Below are 23709 nucleotides of genomic sequence, written 5' to 3'. Positions count from 1 at the left end.
TAGTTCTAGTAACTTTTTTTTTTAAGATTTTTAAAATTTTTTTGACAGAGACACAGCGAGAGAGGGAACACAAGCCAGGGGAGTGGGAGCGGGAGAAGCAGGCTTCCTGCTGAGCTGGGGGCCCGATGCGGGGCTCCATCCCAGGACCCAGGATCATGACCTGAACTGAAGGCAGATGCTCAATGAGCCACTCAGGTGCCCCTCTAGAAACTTTTTAGTAGGTTTTGCAGGACTTTTTTGTCTACAAAGTTGTGTCACCTGTGGATAGAGGTCGTTTTCAACGGATGCTTCTGTGTCTGTTTGTCTGTTTGTCCCACTTCGCCTGCCCACATCTGGTTTAACGTTGACGAGGAGCACTGGGACTGCGGTCCATCTTGGTTCTGGTCTCGTGGGGAAAGCAACCAGTCCCTTGCGTTAAGTATAGCTGAGCTTTGAGTATTTTATGGAGGACGTTTACGAGTTCTAGGAAATCCCTTTCATTCCTATTAGGCTAGCTGCTTTATCATGAACGTGTTGAACTTTGTTAGACCAAATTATTTTCCTTTTTGCTCTTGTGCCTGTTGAGATAATTTATGAGGTTTTACGTTTATGTCTCATTCTGTTGATCTGCTGTCCTGCATTAATTGATTGTAGCACGCTAACCCAACCTTGCCACGCAGGGATAAATCCCTCGTGGTCGTGTTCCAGAACCCATTCATAGGTTGCTGGTCATTTTGTTTCGCTCCCATTTTGTTAAGGATTTTCATGTCTACGCTCCTGAGATACAGCGGCTCTGTGGTTTGATCTTCTAATGTCATCGTCTGGTTTTGTGATTAGAGTAATACTGATCTTACAGAATGAGCTGCTAAGTATTTCCTCCTCTTCTATTTTGTAGGAAACTTTGAAAAAAAATTGGTATTCTTTATTAAATATTTGGTAGAATTTATCAGTGAAGCCAACTGAGCTTGGGTTTTCTTCTTGGTGAATTCTTTGATTACACACGCCATTTCTGATCTGTCTCTTCAGAGGCTGTTTCCTCCCAAGCCAGTGTCAGTCGTTTGAACCTTTCCAGTAACCTGTTCGTCTCATTGAAGTCACCTAATGTATCGTCAGGCAGCTGCTTACTGAATTCCGTTATAATGCATTTGATTTCTAGGAGTTAGGAGCAAGACCCCCTTCTCATCCCGGTGCTAGTACTGAGCCTTCTCTCTCCCTCTCTCTTTTTGCCTGTTCAGGCTTGTTAAAATGTATCAATTTTGTTGCTCTTTTCGAATCATTAACTTTTGGTTTTGTTGCTTTTCTCCATGTATCTATTCTCTGTTTAATTAATTTCTATTTTAATCTTTATTATTTCCTTCTTTCTGATTGCTTTGCACTCAGTTTGCCTGGTGTCCTCAGGTAGAAAGTTAGGTCATCGGTCTGAGATCATTACCTTTGCTCAGTGGAGGCCTCCATCCGTAAATTTCTCTTCACATCCTGCTTTGTTCGATGCCATAACTTTTTGTCTGTTGTATCCTCTTTTCGTTAATTTCAAAGTATTTTAAAATTTCTCTTGTAATTTTTTTTATTTGACCCATTAGTTATTTAAGAATGTCTTGGTGTTGTTTAATATCTACATTTCTATGAATTTCTCAAATTTCTTTGCTACTGACTTCTAATTTCATCTCATTAAGGTCAGTGAACATATTTTTTTAATATTTCAGTCTTTTAAATTTATTAAGGCTGGTTTTATGTCCTCTCTTCCTAAGCTCAAGGCCTGTTCTTGAGGATAATATGTATTTTGCTGTTGCTGGATGGAGTTTTCTATAGGTATGTGCTAGGCAGTGTTAGTAGCCAGGAAGTTATTTTTAATTAATCGTTAAGATCTTGTGTATCTCTGGGGACTATAATACTGAAGGTTGGACCCAGACTTCAAAGAACGTGTCATGTCTAACTGGGGAAATAAGACTCAGGAGAAACGGATGTACAATAAAAGACAGTATTTATGGGATAAATTATGCGTAGAGAAAATGATTGTTCAGAATCATCTAGTAAATTGAGAATTCTGACGTTTGGAGCGGGGAGGGCTTTAGAACTGGCTAGAACTTCGGACATGAAAGACAGTAAGACCTGCCTGACTTGTAAGCACGGAGGGCATCAGGAGGAAGCCAGTAAGGGTAACAGGGCTCAGAAATGGGGCGGTCGGAACAAACCAAACCAGGATTGGAGACTCACCACGTTGACGGTTCGACGGAAGGAAGGGGAGAAGGGGCGGAGGAAGGGTTAGTGATTAGCCGCTGACTGGGAAACAGAGCAAAAACCCTGTGAGAGCCGACGACTAATTCAACGACCTGATGTCGCCGCATTTGTACTAATCACTTGCTGCTTTGCGCGGCCACATTTGGTGCCAGCCCCTCCCGCACACTCTCCTTTACATCTGTATGAATAATGCTCGATTTATTGCTGAAAACCTCTGAGGACAAATAGTCCCTTCCTGACCTCGCAAGTCACCTGCCTTTAAATAACGCCACGAGAAGCCGCAGCCCTTCCCGCTGGACTGGCTCTGCACAACTTCCTCATGTTGCCTGCAACCCACGTCCACTTCTGCGGAGCAGCTATGCCGGTCCGATGCTGGGGAAACGCCCCTGAGTGATCCTTTTGGGTGTGCAAACGCTGATTTCACGTGATTTGATTTCCTAGCTCCCCTTCCGGGACAATTCCAGAACCGAGAGCCCCGAAATGCGGGTCTTCGCTGGGGGGCTTCCAGAGACATTTCCCAAATAAACTCGGGATTTTATTAGTGGAAGGAAATACAGGCCACAGCACGTTGGGTTCTCCTTTTCATCCGCAGGCCCAGATTTACATAACAGATTCACTCCAAATTGTCTCTATCTGTCTCTCGGCACAGCATGCCCCATATGGAGGCCTAATGAGCAAATTAACAGAACCTGTGGTGATGCATTTGTGAAGGACAAATTGGTTCCTAACGGAAAGGATCTCTCCCCACATTTATCTGCGCGTTTAGAATGCATAACCCTATGAAAGAAGGACCCATTTGCGACAGATTGAATGTCTTTGAATCCAAATTAAGATGTTATTTTTCCTTTGATTTTGAATTTACTTACACTCAAAGTAAGGAAGAAACACTGTTTCTAAAATGTCAGATTCATGACATTTGCTTTGTGAAATCAAGAAATTCCGGTTGTCCCAGGATACTTTACGCTGCATTCTACTGTACTGTACATACCTCTTATATTTATATATTTTATAATAGATGATTTATAACACATACTTACAATATGTTCTAATATGTTAGAGATCATAATGTTATGTGATATGCTGTATGGACACATAGCTCCTGCTATTCGATTTCTTCCTACTGTCCATGGCAAGAAAATCTCCATCTGCAAATCCCAGTGTGCGTGTACGTAGCCGTGCTTGAAAGACGAAGTCACCCACAGAACCCTGGGGTAGAACCTTGTTCTCGAGAATGCTCCAACATAAACTCCCTCTGAAACAACAAGCCGGGGATTCACTTGGCCTCCTCTGGAATCACCAAGCACTGAAACAGTCAAGACCATTCTAATTCGCAAAAATGTTATGATGATCCTGGTATTAGGGGAAAATCTTGAAAATGTTGTTTTAAGTCATGGAAAACTAGAGAAAAGTAACTGTCTTTGGCCAATATTTCCCCTAAGGTTTTGCATTGTGCTGTGCTGTGTTTATTTATTGGTGAAAACTACTTCTTTCTTCTCAAGCTTCTGTGGATACGTCTAAACCGCCCCCCCTTTTTTTAGTTGTAATTTAGGAAATACAACCCTGAAATGTCACTGAATCTCCAGTTTATAGGGAGATGGTCAACACGAGAGCTGCTCAGAGCTCTGGTCGCTTCCACACTGCTTTCTGTATCCGTATTTATGCGTATCTACCCACATCTATCCCTGTTTCTCCGTCTGTCTGTCTGTCTGTCTATCGCTCCATCCACAATGATGGTTAACGGTATGTGATCACTGGTCCAGGCCTTGGGGTGCTCAGACATTTGGTCATACATGATGCCAGAGGTGTCTCTCAGAGTCTGTGGACGAGATGAACATTTGAATCTGGGGACTGACAGAGACCTTTTCCTTCCCAGGGTGGTGGGCGTCATCATGAATGAAACAAAAAGACTGAGAGAGAAGGGATTCTGACTTTCTGTCATTGAGCTGGGACATTGGTCTTCTACTGCCTTTGGAGCCAGACTCAAACTGAAGGTGAACCCCCAGCCCTCCCATAGTCCCAGCCTGGGGATTGCAGATCCTGGGACATCTCAGGCTCCATAATCACGGGAGTCCGTTCCCTCCAAATACCTGTCTGTCTGTCTGTCCATCATCCATCTATCTATCTATCTTCCGGCTATGTGTCTGCGTCCATAATGTTGATGTACGTATGTTCTGTGCACACACATGCAAACGAGTTCATGTTGCACGCATACGCACATGGGAGGGGCAGGTCCTGGGAGAAGTGTGGACACGCTCCCACCATGCCTTCCAGGTTTGAAGCAGACGACTGTTGGCTGTGACCAACAGGATGTCCGCCGGGATGACCGGAGGTGGCGGTGAGCCTGCGTCTGGCTGACCCTGCGATGGGGCAGGCACCATCCCTGGCTTGGGTCTCTGAGCTGACGTAGCAGACGGAACTTGAAAATTTGTCTTGTGTTTTTTCCTTAAAAAAATCAGCAGTTCTAATGCTCATTTATACGGGATCTCCTCCTCACTGTTGTCACGGCGTCTGCTGCTCATCCTGAATCTGTCTCTTCACTGTGTTGCTAGGCAATTCCCGACATGGCTGGATTTAAATAAACTCGGAGACAGCGCACAGAACACACCCCTCCAGCCGCCGCTCCCTCCTCACACCGAAGCTGGAGGCAGTGAGACCCTCCGCGCAAGGTCCTGTGACACATTCCGGGGGGTCATTTGAAAGAACTACACCTGAAAACACTGATAAGATAAAAACAGTACAGTAATAGGTAAAAAGATGTATTTTTAGAATTTTGTAAGTAGTGATGGTTTCGTCATATCCCATCCCAAGATTTAATGTTAAATCTTCTTTTAAAATTTTTCTTTACTTTTTAAAATAAAACTAATGTTTGTTACCTTTCATTGGCTTTCATTTATTTTACACATATTTCACTGGAATGAAACATCTTCTAGTAAATATTTCATATCTTTGGATCTCAGAATTAATTATTCAAGAATATTTACTAAAGGCCCATGTGAAAGTGCTCAGTGAGAGAGGCACCCAGGTGGCTCAGTCGGCGGACCATGCGTGACTGGGGTCGTGGGTTCGAGCCCCACGTTGGGCATGCAGCCTACTTTACATAAATAAATCAATTTAGGAGAAGTACCCAGTGAGACATTTTATGGAATATAATAATAAAGAAAAAACAGTTCTTACCCTCCAGAAAGTTACAGTCAAATCTTATCATGAATACCCATTCTTATTTCACAGAGGACGGGCCTTCATTTTGTGTGTGTGTCTGTGTTTTTTTTTTTTTTTCTGATTATTGAAGTAATGTGTACTCATTGTAAGAAAATAAAATAAACAGAACATTTTACCCACCGAGTGATGCTGTCACTGGGATGGCGCTCAACACTCGGCAGCCCACCAGGGTGTTTGGCAGGGAGGGACCGATCGAATGAAGGGACACAACACGATAAACTTGAAGACATGTCTGGATATGGTCTGTCCATCCCTACCCCGCCTGTCACCCACGCCCTCCAGGGTGTCCACGAACACAGGATACGTAGTGATGCGAAAACTGTGTGTGGACTTCTGTCTGAGTGGAAGGAGTCACGTTAAGGGTGGAAGAGTCCACACTGGCGCTGGGGCATCCTGTGCTGCCGGGGTCACGCCCACTCAGAGACCACGTCCTCTCCCTGTCCCTGGGGACGACGGGACACACGCTGTCATACAACCCAGGAGAAAGCTCCCCTCTCAGCGGCCAGAGCAGCACCGTGGACTCTGCTCTGGTGCTTCCTGAGTGTGTCCAGCACCACGCCGGAGATCACCGCACCGCTGGATGCGCGGGGCCGCACACGTGTTCCAGAGGAACGTCCTGGAGACCATCTGGGACCAGAAAGATTCATCTGACTCCAAATAAATGATGTGCAGAACTTCATGGACCCAACCAAGGGTCTTAGAAAACCAGGTTTGAAAAGCAGAAAAGAAAGGAAGGAAGGAAGAAAGTCTGGAAGGGTGGACAGATGAAGGAGGAGGGGGGAGGGGGGCGAGGGGGGAGGGAAACCAGGTCCTTATCAGAAGGGAGGTCAGCTGGAGAAGAGTAACCGTAGACCAAAGCCATTTCTTTCCTCCGGAGTGTGTTGTTTCCCCTCCAAAAATGTGTGCAACAAACTTGGGAATAATTTGCGGGACATTTCCCACATCCTATTTTACGCAAATCATAATCATTCCATATGTTGTTTGGCTTGTTTAGGAAGTTTAAACGTAGCTCTTTAGAAAAATGCATGCCTAATGGGATCTCGAAGAAGCTTGTGCTTTTAAAGAGAAGCCCACGTCCCTGCAAACAGATACAGTTTTCAAGATACAGATACTCTCCGTAATAATTTCTTTCTCCATAAATTAATTCTCCCTATCCTCCTCGGCTTTGGTGTTATACTAAAAATAGGGGTTAGATTGAATATCCCATTTTTTTAAACAGGAGTTTGACTGAATAGTGCATTCAGTTATGCCTCCTTGTCCAAAGTTCGTTGCAAGAACACTCGTATTTTTATCGATATTATAATCAGTTACATTAACATACAAAAGTCATGGTTTTTGAAAGAAAACCTGCTGGTTGTGCATCTCACGACTACACGAACAGATAAATGTCTTCGCATCTGTGTGCCATTCCACAGCAAATGCATACTGCCCCAAAGAATCATGGGAAGACGCCAAGGACGCAGCCTCTTCCCGAAGCCAGAAGTGTGTTCTATCGTGAATACACACACCGGCAGTCGGCGGCTGGAGGGAGCCTGAGAAGGAGCGGAAAGACCATGACACCCCCATTTGTTCACATTCATCACCAACAGGTCTGGGAGCCTCTCTAGGTATTGGGCTGTTTGGGGGTTTTGTTGTTGTTTTAACGTTCAGTAAGCCAACATGTAGTACATTCGTTTTTGATGTAGTGTTCAACGATTCATCAGTTGTGTATAACACCCAGTGCTCATCACAACACGTGCCCTCCTCAATACTCAGCCCCCACTACCCCATCCCCCACCCTTTCTGTAACCTTCCGCTTGTTTCCTGGAGTCCAGGGTCTCTCATGTCTTGTCTCCTTCTCTGATCCTTCCTCATCAGTTTTTCCTCCCTTCCCCTGTGGTCCTTGGTACTATTTCCTATGTTTTACTTATGAGGGAAACCATATGGTAACTGTCTTTTTCTACTTGACTTATTTCACTCAGCAAAATCCCCTCCAGTTCCATCCATGTTGATGCAAATGGTGGGTGTTCATCCTTTCCGAGGGCTGAGGAATATTCCATTGTGTATATGGACCACATCTTCTTTATCCATTCCTCTGTAGAAAGGCATCTCAGCTCCGTCCACAGTTTATCTCTTGTGGACGTTGCTGCTATGAACATTGGGGTGCAGGTGCCCCTTCTTTTCACTGCATCTGTATCTTAGAGGTAAATATCTAGTAGTGCAATTCCTGAGTCTTAGGGTAGCTCTATTTTTAACATCAAGGAACCTCCATATCTTCCATACTGATTCCCCGAGTGGCTGCACCAGCTTGCATTCCCACCAACAGTGTAAGTGTTTCTCTTTCTCCACATCTTTGCCAATATCTGTTGTACCCTGTCCTGTTAATTTTGGTCATTCTAACTGGTATAAGGTGGTATCTCTTTGTGGTTTTGCTTTGCATTTCTCTGATGGCGAATGATGTGGATCACTTTTTCATGTGTCTATTAGCCCTTTGTATGTCTTCTTTGGAGAACTGTCTGTTCATGTCTTCTGCCCATTTCTTGACTGGGTTATTTGGTTTTGGGGTGTTCAGTTTGATAAGTTCTTTATAGATCTTGAATATCAGCCCTTTGTCTGTAGTGTCATTTGCAAATATCTTCTCCCATTCCATGGGTGGCCTCTTTGTTTTCTTGACTGTTTCCATTGCTGTTCAGAAGCTTTTTATCTTGGGGCACCTGGGTGACTTAGTGGGTTAAGCCTCTGCCTTTGGTCTCAGGGTCCTGGGATCAAGCCCCAAATCGGGCTCTCTGCTCAGCAGGGAACCTGCTTCTCCCTCTCTCTCTCTTTGCCTGCCTCTCTGCCTCCTTGTGATCTCTCTCTGTCAGATAAATAAATAAAGTCTTTAAAAAAAAGAAGAAGCTTTTTATCTTAATGAAGTCCCAATAGTTAATTTTTGCTTTTGCTTTCCTTGCTTTTAGAGACGTGTTTTGAAAGAAGTTGCTATGGCTGATCTCAAAGAGGTTACTGCCTACATTCTCCTCTAGGATTTTGATGGATTCCTGCCTCACGTTGTGGTCTTTCATCCGTTTTGAGTTTATCTTTGTGTGTGGTATCGGAGAATGATCCCGTTATATACTTCTATATATAGCTGTCCAATTTGCCCAACATCATTTATTGGGGAGACTTTTTTCCATCAGATATTCTTTCCTGCTTTGTTGAAGATTAGTTGACTACAGAGCTTAGGATCCATTTCTGGGCTCTGTATTCTGTTCCACTGATCTATGTGTCTGTTTTTGTGCCAGTGCCATACTGTCTTGATGAGCACAGCTTTACAATAGAGCTTGAAGTCTGTCATTGTGATGCCCCAGCTTTGGTTTTCTTTTTCAACATTCCCCTGGTGAGTCAGGGTCTTTTGTGATTTCATACAAATTTTAGGATTATTTGTCCCAGTTCTGTGAAAAATATCAAATGTATTTGATGGAATTGCACTGAATGTGTAGGTTGCTCTGGGCAGCATAGATATTTTAAACAATGTTTATTCTTCTAATCCATGAACATGGAGTATTTTTCCATCTCTTTGTGTCTTCCTCAATTTCTTTTATGAAAGTTCTGTTTCTTGAATACAGATCCTTTACCCCTTTGGCTAGGTTTATTTTTAGGTATCTTATGGTTTTTAGTGCTGTTGTAAATGGAACTGATTCCCTAATTTCTCTTTCTACAGTTACATTGTTAGTGTTTAGAAAAGCAACTTATTTCTGTGCATTGGTATTCTGACATATTACTAAATTGCTCTGTGAGTTCTAGTAATTTGGGGTTGGAGTCTTGGGTTTTCCATAGAAAGCGTCATGTCATCTGTGAAGAGAGAGAGTTTGACTTCTTCTTTGCCAGTTTTAATGCTTTTTATTTCTTCTTGTCTGATTGCTGAGGCTAGGACTTCAAGGACTTTGTTGAACACTAGTGGTGAGAGTGGGCATCCTTGTCATGTTCCTGACCTTAAAGGAAGAGCTCTCGGTTTTTCCCCACTGAGAATGATATTCTCCGTGGGCTTTTCAGAGATGGCCTTTAGGATATTGAGGATATTGAGGTATGTTCCCTCTATCTCTATACTATTGTTTTAAACCAGGATCAGGCCCAGGCTGAAGTCAGGAAGACCAAACTAAAGAGGACACAGGAGGACAGTATTGTCTTGGAGGACCCAAAGCAGACACTGGATGGGCTTCATTGGGTCCCCACAGAATTCATACCTTGAAATCGAATTCCCAGGACCCCAGACTGTGACTGTATTTGGAGACAGGGTCTGAAAAGAGGGGACGAAGGCAAAATGAAGTCACAAGGGCCGACCCCAATCCAGTCTGACTGGTGCCCTTATAAGAAGAGGAGAGCAGGACTCAGACACGTGGAGGGACGGTCACGTGAGGACACACGGAGAGGACGGCATCTACACACCCAGGACAGAGGCCTCGGGAGACAGCAGACCTGCCCACACCTGCACCTTGGTCTCTTAGCCTCCAGGTTGCGAAACAGTAAATATCCCTTGTTTATGTGCTGAGTTTGGGGTGCTTGGTGACAGCAGCCCAAACTGACTCATGCAGGTGACAAGTGGGTTCTAGATTCTTCTGGGAAGGTGGCCCCATCGCAGGGTGGCCAGAGCAGCTTCCCATCGAGGAATGCACATCCTGGCCTCGCGAGGGGAGCAGGAGCTCTCTCTCCTTGCCTTCCCAGAGAGAGTTGCAGGCATGCACGGAGCACTAAGTGGGAAGTTCCACGCTGTTTGGCAGCTTGTACAGACCTGCACTACCAGGTACCTCCTAAGAGATTATTTACTAAGCATCTCAGGAAGAGAAGAGAAGAACAGAGTGACTATAACTACATCACTTGCCTCCCCCAGGAAGTCTTACTACGATCCTGTTGACAGCAGCATATCCATTTAAAACAAAAATATAGCCTTCCATGGGCCCTAGGGTCTTCACTGTGGCAGTGAGCCAGGAAATAGAAAAAAAAACGACACAAGGATTATTATTTGGGGGGTAAATTTTATGTATATTTCCCCTATGCTGACAATCAGCCGACTAATTTATTCAGTCACCAGCTTTAGAAAGGCCTTCTGGGATGCCCACAAGAAGACAAGATTTGAGTCTCAGTTGTAAATCAAAATTGCTCCAACTAGATATTCTTGACTAATATCACTAATATTTTCCAGGCATGGAAAATGGTCTCTACAATGCTAGAAAACAACTTTAAGAGCTCCTATAAATGACAGACAAAAAATATGTATTTACCTTCAAATAAATTTTTACAAAATACGAGCCTCTGGTACTGAGTCTGTTGCTTCTTTAGTGATGATGAAGGCAAAGTAATTGTTTACACAATAAATGGGGATCTCCGGCCACGGGGTTTCTTATAAAAATGAATAAGGAGCAGTGAAGAGTTTTCAAAGTAGAGCAGAAGGAGCATCTTGCTTTCTGTCACTGAGGGACAGTGGTCGGGAGCCGGACACGTCTGCGGGGGGTCTGCTCTGGGTCTCACGAGACCGCAGCCGAGGTGTGTTGCCTGGAGCTCTGGATTTTCTTCCAGACGTCAGAATTCAGTTCAGCGGCTGTGGACACTGGGTCATGTTTTCTCGGGCTGTCCCTGGGGACTGCTCAGCAGGGACAACTACCTACACTTACTGCACTCAGACCCCCACCACCTGCTGGCCCTGTCTCCAAGACCAGTGGCAGAAGGTCCCTCTTCAACCAGCCGCTGGGGGGTCAGACAGTGACGCGCATCCCCCCTTCGCCATACTCTGTTGGCTAAAGGCCAGTGGCCGGTCCCACCTGCACTCAGGAGGGACGTCAGTGATACGTCACCATGATGTCACCACAGCAAGGGACAGAGAATTTTAAAGATGGGTGACAACATAGTGCAACGGAAGGAGCCAGGGGAAATCTAGAAAAAAGGTGAGTGGCCCGTAACTGGACGTCATGGGAGGCGGCGTCCGTAAACCAAAGGTGAGAAGGGAGGTAGGAGAGACGTCGACGCGCGGGCGCGGAGCCCCCAGAACGCACAGCTGGCAGAGAAGGAGAAGAGCAAAAACGCTGAAAATGTAATGACTACAACTCACTTTCAGATTAGTTAAAATATAAAACCGAAAGGCACACAGTTAAATCAGTGACGTGGAGAAAACCACATTAGCAGACAGAAAGCAGAAAGAAAGGCAGTACCATTCTGAGCCAATAAAAGCGGACGGCAGAGACAAGAAGTCTAAGTTGCATATTTATTCACTGAACCCAAGGAAAAATGTGGAAAAACTGGAAAAGAAGCCAAGACCAAGAACACAAAACCAAAGCAAAATTCTCAACCATAGAAAACTTACCATGTGCTGATTGTTTCTAATTCCAACAAAATGACAGAAAAATCGGGCAAATTTTAATTATAAAAACTAACTAGAATAATGTACAGGCATATGCATTTTAAAAATTTCAAAGTATAAATAAAGACCGCAGTAGCTTCATAATCTTGTCCAGCTGTAATTTTTAAAGGGTGATGTACATCATTTTTAGACGACTTGCAATAAAAAACAGGAATTTAAGAATTTTGTACGCAGCCAAGTTTTCGTTGCTGGGTCGCGGTAACCAGCGACAGGAACATCTAATGACGTGTGGATTATTAACTCTTCTCCGGTCCTTCTTGGGCAAAAAAGAATTTAAGCACGATTTTAACTAAGAAGATATTGGACAATAAACAATTCAAACATAAACTAAACTAATTTAGATCTAACCTAGGACCAAAAATATGGACTGTGATAACACAAGGAAAGCATGTTAAGGATAAACCTGGGCCAGTGTTTCAAATGTGGCAAAATACGGGTCAATAAATCAGACGATTTTAAAAATAACTTTTTAAAAAGACCAGTTATTTTTTCAGTATGGACATAAGGAACGGCATGAGTCGTAACGGGGTAATAAAATCTCTCCCCTTACGGAAGCCAAAGTGTGATTTTGATCATCAGGTAATTAAATAATTAAAGAAATAGTTTTGTATTTCTTCCACCTCTCTAGCATAGAGGAAAGGGAAAACTAACAACAGAGAAGATGGGGGGAAAAAACAGAAAACAAAAACAAACAAAAAACATAATAAAAGAAAACAGTAATCCCCCAAATGACAATCTAATGCTGGGTTTCAGAACCATTTGAAACAGTCTCAATGAAACACAGAGATCTGTTGGAGTGGAGTACAGAGAACCCTATCCGCTCTGATAGAACAAACAGATACGAAAGAGCTTAAAACACAAAGTAAATACGCAAGTACTACGCATGTAAAGATCTCCCATTATGCATCACACGCTGAAAAACATTCCTAAATCCCCAGCGGTGGAAAACACACCAGCTGTATTTGCTCAACATACTGTGACACAGCGGCAGAATTTTAAATGTACCCCTTGCATACGTGTGTGTATTTTTTTTTCTTAAACGGTAAGTGTGGTGCAGAATGCGTGTTTGGGAATTTAGCTTTGACTCGGAAGTTCGTAGCTCATCTAGCAGACTGATGAGCCCACTGCATCCATCTCCACGATCGGCCCTGATTTCTCCCGCTAAGCCAAGTGTTGGTCAAATTCTGCTCATGATTAGTTCCTTTTTTTCAAATGAACACGATAAAGATAAAGATAAAAATGTGCTTAGTGTTCCAGCCCTAGAATGTTCATCTACGATGTTAGTCATGGAGTCATTTCTCCAAAGTTAATCTATGCCTATTGATGTTATCAAAGCTCTGCTCCTTTGGAAAATAACATAACTATCAAAAGCAGCCTGCAGAGAACCGCCACCCCCGCCCCCAGCATTCTCGGGCAGGTAGCAGGAGACACAAAAGAAACAGCTCCCTAGGAACTGTACAGAACAGCTGTTAAGAAATTTCCATATAAAGGAACCCTCCAGGTTCTTCTTCCAAAAGATCAGCCAGTCCTCTCCCACAGACAGGAGTCTTCCGTGTTATTTACTGAGGAGCAGACTTTTGCTTCCTCTTCCAACACAGCCACAGGATCCACAGAGAAAGCCATCCTTCTGCAAGACGTCTGCGTTGGACCTCGGTGCCCGCTCCCCTCCGGCCCCACACATCTCCATCTCAAGGCCCTGCCTTGCTTGGCACTCAGCCAGCCTGCCAGTACCAGGAGACAGCTGCAAGAAGCAGGACCGCTCCCGGAGCTCCCAAGCACCACCCTAAAAATAGCTGGAAACGAGGCAATGTTGAACGGGAAGAAAATTATACTTTACCAATTATGCCCAAAGAAAGTGAATGTGTAAATACAGATGATGTCTGGGCTGCTTTTCCTTTGTGGCTTTTCTTCTCTGCACAATCCCAGGGCCTCGATGTGTTTGTGTAGGACCACGAGAGGATGGAGAATGCGGACACTCGCTGGCAAGCTTCAAGCGCCCGAAGAAAGCCGTACCCCGAGTAAATACTCATCTAGGTTTATAGAGCACCTTTTACTTGAATATCAAAAAAACATGAAACATTTAACTGATGGCATCTGTCACAAGGGTGTGTCCTACCTCGATGTGGTGTATCCATTGCAGACCTGTCTAGTTGACCTGTACCCCTTCCCACTAGAAACCAAGCCCATTCCCTTCTTTTATTTCCACCTTCTCAAAGAACTCTTCCCCTAGCCCTGCCCGAGAGTGGCTACGGTGTCTCTTCTACGCCCACGGGTCCCCTGTCCAAAGCCTGCCATGTTTCCTCCCTTGTAGAGGGTGCTGACTGAACAAGGGATGCTAAAACCTGTAACATGTTTCAACAGGATAATACTCTTCTCAGTTACAAAAAAAAAAAAAAACACTTGTATTTAGGTTGTCCTCTGCAATGTAAATAAGTGTTGCCCGCATCCCCCATTCTTCATTTGGTGGAAACCCCAGTCCTTACTTCTGTGCACACTCTCCAAGATGCCCCAGCCGTGGTCCGGATCTGCTTCATGCAGTTCACAGCGCTGACCCGCGAAACGTGCTTAGGTTGGAGGAGTGCGCTGACAGCCACGGCGCTCTGAGTGTGGTCGCGATTCCTGCGGGGCACCTATCCATGTCGGGTGGCCCTAGTTTCCCAAGTCCATACTGGTCACTTGGCTTTCTCTCTTTGTCTGCCCACAGGTAATGTCCCGTCCCCCATCATTCTCGTCCGTGGGCCCAGGGATCCGCCCCCCTCTCTCGCCCACTTCTTCCGTTCTGCAGAGCAGTAAGTGCACGTAACTCCGTTTGTTATATCGAGAAACATCGCTTTGCCTTGACTCCTTGGGGGACACCCAGGGTCTTACCTTGATCTGCACCGAGGTGAGAAAATATTTGCCCAAACAGTAATTTTCCCTTTAAAATGAATTCTGATGCCTGATGTGGAAGCATAAATGGAGCCTTTACCTAACAAATAAGTGTGCAAAGATGGAGAGGGTCAGATACTTGCAAATGGCTTTCAGGTATCTAGTTTAAAGGTGTGAATGTAATTCTTGGTATTTGAATCATGTCCACACCAAGCAAAAATAATGAAAATGAAAAAACTCATTCTCTCAGATTTCCTGCACTCAAAATTCCAAACAATTAACTTGCATGCTTGCAAGTCATGCTTGCATGACTCTTTTCCCGATTTGGTAGAATAGGTAAGTTGCTCGGCTATTGCACTGAGACATCCGTCTTGGTTTCCTTACTCCCTCAGGTATCATTCCCTAATAAATATATGCACTCCATAAAGCCTATATCATAAATATAGACAGCTGACTCATCATGCTAACTAACAGGATTTTAGTCGTTTCCCCAAAGAATGTGCAAAGCAATTCAGCTCCAATCCAAGTGGAAAAAAAAAAAATCTCTGCATCTTATATTTTTAGCAAGCATCATACTTCGTTATATAAGAATGCTGAGGAAAAGTGTAAACCCACACCTAATATAGAAAAACCATCCAGAGGGCATGTCCTACCCTTTCCCCAAGATGCTATGATTGTGCTCATGCTCCTCAACGGGTTCCTAAAATATCGGTCACAGTCAATTGATTGACAAACAATGATTGAGAATCTGTTCTATGCAGAGCCCTGCACTTGATGCCCTGGGACAAATAATGAACTAAGAGCTGGCCTCACACAGAATTACATAATGTTGCAGTCCTAACATTGACATGAACTTGATGGTGCATTATGAGGTCATAGCTGATTTACAGCCAGTCGCATTGCAGAAGCTCAGAAAGAGAGCAGAGTGACATGTGTGTGTGTGCGTGGAGATGGTAGAGTGTGTGTCTGTGTGTGCTTGAGTGCACGTGTGTGTTCCATATGCACATGAAGACCAAAAGTTTTTGAGGAAGAAATAATGCAAGATACCCACATAGCCAATCCAGGAAGTTCATGAAGCGCCATGATAAAGGGCAGTGAGTTTATGAGAAATTTTACTTTGGTCCCTCGTGGAGGAGTGAGATACAAGGGGGATATGAAATCAGTTAGTTTTCATTGGTGGTGACACATCTGACAAGGACTGGAGTCCCACACACAGGTTTGTGACTTATCTGACCTCTGCGTCAGGGGGGCAAATGCAGTAAAATGAAGACAAAGTCATTTAACCTTGACTTGAGAATTTATCCACCAGAGTGGTGCTTTTTTTCTTTTCTACGACTTATTTATTTTAGATAGAGAGAGGGAGAGAGAGGAGGGACAGGGAAGAGGAAGAGAATCTCCAAGAAGACTCCCTGCTGAGCAAGGAGCCTGATGTGGGGTTCAATGCCACGGCTCTGAGATCATGAATGGACCCAAACCAAGAGTCAGACATTTAACTGACTGAGCCATCTGGCCACCCCAGTATAGTGCTTTTTCTTTCTTTCTTTTTATTTTTTTAATTCTTCACTTCCAAGTTCCAGAATTTAAAACTTCTACCTTATCTCCATTCTTCTTTTTGAAGGCCAATCTTTCAAATGACCATAATTTCCAGTTTTGCATACTTGGAAATCAGTGGCACACTGTGCTGCCTGTCAGAGAGTGGTCGGAATTCCCCAGTCCTGTTCGTAGGAAAGCTGCCCTCGAGCTGGCCTCGTTCTGAATCCCTGTACATTGTCTGCATCCTGTTTGGGAACTCAGCTCTTTTAGGGGAACTCCAAGGAAAGAAGCAAAAAAGAGCCACAGAGCTTCACCTTCTCAAGGGATTCCCACCCATGGCTCTCTTCTTGCTGACACATGAGGCAGAAAGCAAGTGTAATGGAGTTCTCCCATGGAACTGGAAGGCACCTGCCGTGCTCAGAGGAGGCCACTAGGAACCACACAATGAGTCCCAGTTGTTACCAGAGCCCACAAACACCAGGCTTACTGAGTCCTCTGGACCTTCATCCAGCATGAAATTAGATAACAAGAATGTCAGCAGCTCAAAGTTTACTAGAAGTACATACAACAGAAGACATGTGTATATTAATATGATTATGAAAACATGTCTCCTATGCATGTTTAAGTTCTGTATTAGTCAAACAAACAAACATAATCTAAGAATAAGAAACATTAAAAAGAAGAGAATATGAAGTAGAAGAAATAGAAATAATCACCAACTCTAGTAAAATTCAAAATTAAATTAAAATAATCATTGATCATTGATAATGTGTTTTATAAAATTTATTGTAACTGTGTAGAATGTTCTCAAAGATAAGTAATACAAAGTTAAAATATTTAATATCAAAAAAATTAAATTAAAACTAAAATTAAAGGCCATAAAGAACAAGCCGCAGATATTTGTGGGTAGTTAGGATGGAAGTAGGAAAGAAATAAAAGCATGTTTATATCAGTGGAAGTCATAGAAATTTGTCTATACTATGGGTATTGATAAAGACATAAAGTTTAAGTGTATTTGCACAAATTTAGAGGTCTGCTAGTACTATTAGGATATGATATGAGAAACAATAACATTCATCAGTCAGTATCAATAAGCAATGACAAATAAGAAAACAACAAAAAAATGTATAATAAAGAGAATATGTAATACACTGTAACTGGATTAATGTAAAGAATTTCTGTTTGACAATAAATATAAATGGATTATATTTTCCTAATAAGTAATCTCACATTAATTTAAAAGGCATCTTTCAGTCATGTATTACCTCAAGGGTATACATATCTTTAAATGACACAGAAATGTTGAGAACAATGGAATAACTATGTTTTCCTGGATCATGGCAAAAAAAAAAAAAAGAGTGAAAGTACAGATAGCTAAATGATAAAGAGATGTGTGCACATGGACTGAGGTGTTTCAAGGATAAGCAGTGATGGCAGAAGAAAAAGGGAAAGAAAAGAAGCAATTCATCAAAAAATCCAATGAGGAATTAAGGAAGTATTGATAACCACAGTTAGAATTCAATAAATATATTTGAGTGTACCTAGTAGGCAAGAATGGAACCAAGCACCAAAAATCACTGCAGGGAATTTCTCCTTATATTTCTACATTTTAACTAAAATATACATTGTCTATTTTCCTCCCTCAAAACAGAAAACTTCGTTTCACAATTAGGCACATTAATTATTTTCATTATCAGCAAACAATTCAAGTGATCTATCTTCTCTGGAAAACCCTCATAGTATGGTGTGGAAAGTTGGGGAGTGGGGGAAGCCTACTCATAAACAGTAAGCATCCTATCTCTGACTTCAAGTATTAAATAAGTCTAAATTTTTAAATTAGCTAGAGCTGAAATACACTCCACATATATTCAAAGTTGTAGGTTGTATGCTGTAGGATTTCACTGCACAATTAGAAAAAGGCAGATTAGGAATGGTTTCTTGTATTTTTAAGAGAAACCTAACTTATCTGGGATGAAGAGATTATTAAAAATTGATGTGATCCAGAACGCTTGCTCCTACTTGATCAGGTAACAAGTTTTCTCTGATGTCATTCCTCATCATTTGTGTTCACTCCCCTCAATATGCGGCTTCTCTCTATTCCCATCTGTTATCATCTTCTCCTTCTTTTATCCATGCTGCTCCCATGCCCATCTTCATATCTGAGTTCATTTTCCTATATAAATGTATAAGGTGTACAGTTTTCACACTAGCCTTGCGATCTCTTAAATACTTAAATGGACTACTTGGAACTATAATGTATTCCACTTAAAAATGAATACATACGGTAAATAATGACTCGAACTGTTAAGATACAGCTTAGGGAGAATGACATTGGTTTTAGTGTTTTATAACCAACTGAGCCATTTCCCAAAGGATGTTCAGAGGACTTGAAAGAACCAAACGGAAGAATGCATCTGGAAAAAAAAATCAACCCAGTGGAATAATTAGTTGCCAAGAAATTAGGCTAACTCACCCAGAATCCAGCATTTGATATTTGATCCTAATTATATCTCAGTAAGATGTGGACCAGAGGAGGTTTTGATGCAAGCAAATTCAACCTACTTACAATTAAAATTGGATTCTTAGTGACTCGGCAGTTAAAGGTCTAAGGAAGCCTATGGCGTTTGCCCCCTGAGTTTATAGGCACATCATTAATATATGAAACTTCTATTTGGAAATTTTTCAAAGAAAGACATCTGTTTTTATTACTGAGCAGGCAAATCAGCATTTATGAGAAATATTATATTGCCTTTTTCTGACTTACGGAAAAAGCCATCAACTGATTTTCAATAATTACGTTTTTGGTTCTTATATCAACATCCACAAACCAGACCTTCAACATCCAGTGAAGTCAACCTCCGTAAGCCTTCTCAAAGAGGAGAGCAGATGCTGCCGCACATTGCCACGCTCCCCGGTTTGGAACAAACAAATGGCTGAGTGGAGCATGTTCGCTCCATTCTAGATTGCAACACAAAAGAGAGAAATGAAAATGTGGAACACATAAAGAATCCAGTGCCTCATGGAGCAAGGTCTTCCTGTGATCACTGGCTCTCAAAAGAAAATCTGTTAAACCACTGTGACTATACTGATAGGAGAAAGGAAAGTATTTAATAAAATCGTAGATGAGCAAATTAGGAAAAACAACAGAAATTGTTACCTGGGGATAAGTGGTTGGGAAGACAGGAAATGTTGGAAGCAGCATGTATGTTCATCGTCTTGATTGTGTTGATAGTTTCTTAGATACAACCTATGTCAAAACTCATCAAAGTCTATTTTTAGAATATGTGGATAATTGTTTATCAATTGTACCCTAATAAAGCTATAAAAACTAAGTGAAAGAAATTGTATCGATGCAATCCTTGGCTAATACGTACATGTTAACGAAGAGCCTTTTACAATGGGGACACCTGGCTGGCTCAGTCAACGGAGAGTGCAGCTCTTGATCTTCGGGTCATGAGTACAAGCTCCACATTGGCCAGAGAACTTACAAAGAAGAAGGAGGAGGAGGGGTAGGCGGAGGGGAGAAGCAGGAGAAGAGGGGGAAGCACCAGAGGGGGACTCATTAGAAAAAAAACAAAATAATACGCTATTAACAAAGTAAAGCATACACTTTATGTGTATGTATATTATATATGCCATTATATATGTGCATAATATATATTATATAACACAGTATACATGCACGTATAACACGTACGTATCCAGGTGTGTGTTGTGTCTATATGTATGCATATGTGTGGTACATTATGTATAATATGTGTGTACATATAAAATACGTCATTACCAAATCATTTTAATCTCCAAAATGCAAAGGTAGTTTAACGTTAAGGGGGTTAAACGTCACTCAATTACTGATTCCTTTACTTCACAGAACTTATTTGTCAATGTAAAAATGTCTCAACGATGCTTGACTAGTAAAGCATTGACCTTCCCGATTTCAATATGGCATTTTGGTTGTGTGTTAAGTTGTATGATAAGTTGTATGATAAGTGAATTGGTAGATGAGGCGTAAAGTTATACGTTATGTGTTACGTGTTCAGTTCTACGGTAAATGAATTGTAGATGGTCACAACCATCGTAAATGGCCTGAAGATCTGGCTGGGCACCAAGAAAGGGGATGAGCATTTCGGGCGTCTTCTTGGGTATGCCAGCTTCCATGTTGGTGCTGTCCATTCTCTGCCATGTACCCTCAGCATGTTTTCCATCTCACCTTTTTAAATTGATCAGTGATGGGATTGTCCCTAGAACTGTACGAGCTCCGAAAACACTGAGAAAACCCTGAAGAGTCTTGCCCTGCCGAGTGGTCCCAGCAGCCCCCCAGCCAGCCTCTGAACCTCCCCCGCCTCTCAGAACGGACCCCTGGAGGCAGAAAGGGAGAGCAATTGTTTCTGAGCTCCCTCTGTTGCTGGCTCCCTGGCCAAGGGCTCCCCACGGGGTGTCAGTGGCAGGGCTGCTCTGACTAGGACACCCAGTTCTACCTCTATAGCATGGGCTGTTGTCTGAGGTCAGGGGAGGTAGGAGTGCTGTGACCACAGGTGTGTCAGACCTGAGCCGGCCCTCTCTCCCAGGGAGACAGAACGAGAGACAGCAAAGGTGATGCCCGTGAGGCTGTCCCTTAGCAATCAGTCAAGGCCTGTGCCAGAGATGGGGATGAGAACCTAGAAAGGACTACTTCCAGGTCCTTACAACCAATAAAATTTTATGAGTGTTATAAACCATGTTAAACCAAATGATCAGACATACTCCTCTTCTGGGCAAGACAACCCCTTTCATCCCTTGGTTTCTATCTGTTTCCAGCTAGACCGTCACCGCAGGAAAGAATCACAGACAGAATTTTTTAAAAAGGAAAAGAGGGACCAGGAGCAGAGGGAGTCAGCCGAGTCTGCTGCTGCGTACGGGCCGTGGCTCGTTCTAGGGAGAGGCCTTTCCCGCAGAGCGCCCTGTTTCATCCCCGTGCAACCTGTGCACAAGCAGCCCTCTTGACATCCGCACTCGAGGACACCAGTGTGGACAAGGATCAGAGTCACACAAAGCTTTATATCTAGAGTCGCCGCCCGACAGGAGCAAGCGACCCCCTGGAACTCCAGCACCCTCCGTGAGGATGGTCCTTCCTCGCTCCCTGCAGCGCTGTTCTCTGTAGCACGTGTAAACATCGTAACACACCAAGTAACACAGCTCCTCGTTACATTAGGAAAGAGTAAGACTCAGCTGGACTGAAAAGAGGAAAACCAGAAACAGCATGGTGCCTGTCGGCAGGGAGGTCAGGCCCAGATGAAGCCAGCTGCCATCTGCAGGAGGTCGCACGGCAGTCGGGACACACGCTGAAGAGCCCACCTTTGAACGAGAGTGGCCTCCCACCAGTGCCACCTGAGGGCCCTGGGCTCTTGCCACCTAAACCTCGGAGCCTCGCTTCGTGGCAGCACCGCATCCCTGGCTGGCTCTGGCTTCTAGTAATCCCATCTCAGGAAGAGCCACCAGTCCGGTCCAGGATGGGTCCAGCCTCCTGCAGACCTGCCATGTCTCTTGACCCAAGGGCAGACCTCCTGCCCTCCTGGTAAGGGACAGCATGGTTCCTTTGGGCCAAGAAATGGGATTGCCAATCCATTCGTAGTGGTCACAGGGGGAGTGAACGAACAGGGCTGTGCTTCAAACAGTCCCACGGTGTGGAAATCAGACCCCAGCCAGCATGCGCAGCGGGGTACTGGCTCCACTATGTACATTATCTCAGTCCAGGTGATCATATCATTTTAAACCAAGCTCTACTGCTCCTCCCGTCCAGTCCCTTCCCCAGAGGAAGCAAGTCCCTTTGTTCCTTTGTTCAATGGTCGCAGCGCTTCAGACGGCTTCTCCTGCCTTCCCATCACAGTCACGCACTTCCAGGAAAAACAGATTGCGGAGAAAGTTGTTTACTGACAGTGGTGCCTCTTTCCTCTTTGTGCACTCTCTCATTCCGGCACGGAGACCAAATGGCCATACTGCACAGGGCTGCGTGGATGTCTGCAGTACGGCTGCAGAACTCACAAGTTCCTTGAGTCCTGGACGCTCAGAGAAATCCCACCATCTCACATTTGGAAGAGATCTGAGTCTCTTTGACCCAAACACACTCATCATAACAGTCTCATCACGGAGACCTAGAAAGGTCAGCCCTTGACCCTGGGACCCCCAGAGCCAGGACTGGACAGATCACACCTGACTTCCGGCCGAGGGCTTTTCTACGAACACACCTGATACCTCAAGTTTACGATTCTTTAAGTGAATCATAAAGTTGTTTCCGAACTTCATAAAGGTAGAATTATACTATCTTTCTAATCTGTAATAAAAAAAATATGAAGCTGTGGTATTTAAGCATGATTTACAGATAGTAAAAAAAAATTTGAAAAAGTCCTATACTAAAAACATCTTGTCCATTTATTACGTAATTATCAAGACGCTGAACATCGTAAACATCGCAAGATACAGTTTCTTTTCTATTCTCGTAAATTTGACGTTTTCTCACAGTTAACAGATCTATTGCATTGCCTGTAAATTGTGAACGGAAGACATTTCTACCTTCCCCTTTCTATGAATATAATGAGATCACAGAACTGTAGGTGTTGGTAAAAAGTAAAACTAAAGGGTCATTTTCATTTCCATTGTTACCAGTTTGAAACCCTGTATCTGCTTAAGTCTAACCGCCCGGGGAAAGGCCCGGGGTCGCCTCCTCCGCTGTTACCGGGCTGAACCCGCTAGGACCTCGGGGACGCTCCGCCGTTTTCCGGGACAGAGATTAATTTTTAAGCACTGATTAAATATTAAGAAAATGAAAACTTGAAGCAGATGGCTAGCGCTTATCGTGTGAAGGAATCACAACAGACTGTCTCTGGGTCTTGAGAAAACACGTTAATTTAGGCTCTTCCTGCTGAGAATGTCCTCGAAGACCCACGAGCGACAGCGGCAGCGAGTGTCCCCGCGGCGCGCCTCTGGGTCCGTCCCGGAGATGCCCCCGGAGATGCCCCCGGAGATGCCCCCGGAGATGCCCCTGCGCGGACCGAGCTCCTCTGGCTCCTTCGCGCTCGGAACCGCTCCCCGCTCGCTGCAACCGCGGACTCGGTACCGCGCGGCCTGGACCCGACGCATCCCCGAGGTCTCACGGCCCCACTGCTCCCTCGTGAGCGCGCCCGTGCCCACGCATGAGCCCGCGTGCACGCGCAAAGGGGCGGCCGCGCGTGGGGCCGACGGGGTGCGCGCGCGGGAACCAGCGGGCACGCACGCTCGCCGTCTCCACACGCGCGCACACGAGCGCCCAGCGCCCTGCGCAGCCCCGCGCCGGCCCTTCCCCGGTCCGCGCCCAGCCCCGCGGGGGCAGGCTCAGCTCGGAGCCCGCTTCCCCGGCAGGGGCTGTCCGGCGCCTCGCACACGGCGCGGCTCTCTTCCAGAATCTGCCCGGCTCCCTGAGACCCTCTGGGGCCCACACTGGAGGCCGTGTCGCAGGATCCCTGTGTGTGTCCTTCGCTGCAACACCA

The sequence above is a fragment of the Mustela nigripes genome, chromosome 6 (genome assembly GCF_022355385.1).
Source record: "Mustela nigripes isolate SB6536 chromosome 6, MUSNIG.SB6536, whole genome shotgun sequence".
Classification (NCBI taxonomy): domain Eukaryota; kingdom Metazoa; phylum Chordata; class Mammalia; order Carnivora; family Mustelidae; genus Mustela; species Mustela nigripes.
This window is presented reverse-complemented; position numbering follows the sequence as displayed.